At 44.9% G+C, this 593-nt stretch overlaps 1 long non-coding RNA gene across 1 annotated transcript; it reads left to right on the top strand.

The window, feature by feature from the left end:
* Window positions 1–6: 6 nt before the first annotated feature.
* Window positions 7–587, top strand: LOC109954360 (uncharacterized). The gene is made up of 3 exons (XR_002274094.1): window positions 7–212; window positions 295–409; window positions 485–587. It is a non-coding gene; the product is annotated as an uncharacterized LOC109954360 (long non-coding RNA).
* Window positions 588–593: the final 6 nt, after the last annotated feature.

Here is a 593-nt window from a genome sequence, read left to right as displayed (position 1 = left end):
CCCCCTTTGCAGTTCCTCCCACTGTCACTGGTAGCTGTGATTTGCAAAACTTCCATGTCTTTGTGAAATACGGCACCAGTGGCTCAAACTTTGAGACTGTAGTGGGGAAACAAGTGCTGACTTCAGATTTGGCTGAGCAGTACAGTTTTGCAGAGAATGGAACACACTTCAGTCTTCAAGTCCCCTATTCATCCCCTAATGTTCTGTTTCAGGTACAGTGGACCAATTTAGCTCAAGTGACAAATGTGCAGGCCATCTTTTAATTCCTGTGCTTTTGTTCGGTCAACTTGTTAGGCTGTTGAGCCATCATTCATCAGGAGCAGACTTCGTGTGGTTCTGAAGAATCCTGAGACAAGCACGAATATCAAAGAATTTTCATTGGCCTGTAACTTTCCCTCAAGACTGATTGGTTGGTTAAGAGGAAATGGAAAAATACTTTTTGGTTCCCTGACAAAGAAGTTAAACCAGCGATCTCTTCTTTCAGAGTGTTTCCCTAATGGAACCATTACGGCACTAGCTGTGAAACTGGAATCTGTCCCCAGTCTGAACCCCAGTCATCTCACACTCAGAGACCCCACCTGTGGTCCCTCATT

This window comes from Monopterus albus, unplaced genomic scaffold, assembly GCF_001952655.1.
Source record: "Monopterus albus unplaced genomic scaffold, M_albus_1.0 scaffold7179.1, whole genome shotgun sequence".
In the NCBI taxonomy this organism is placed as follows: Eukaryota; Metazoa; Chordata; class Actinopteri; order Synbranchiformes; family Synbranchidae; genus Monopterus; species Monopterus albus.
This window is presented reverse-complemented; position numbering and strand designations above follow the sequence as displayed.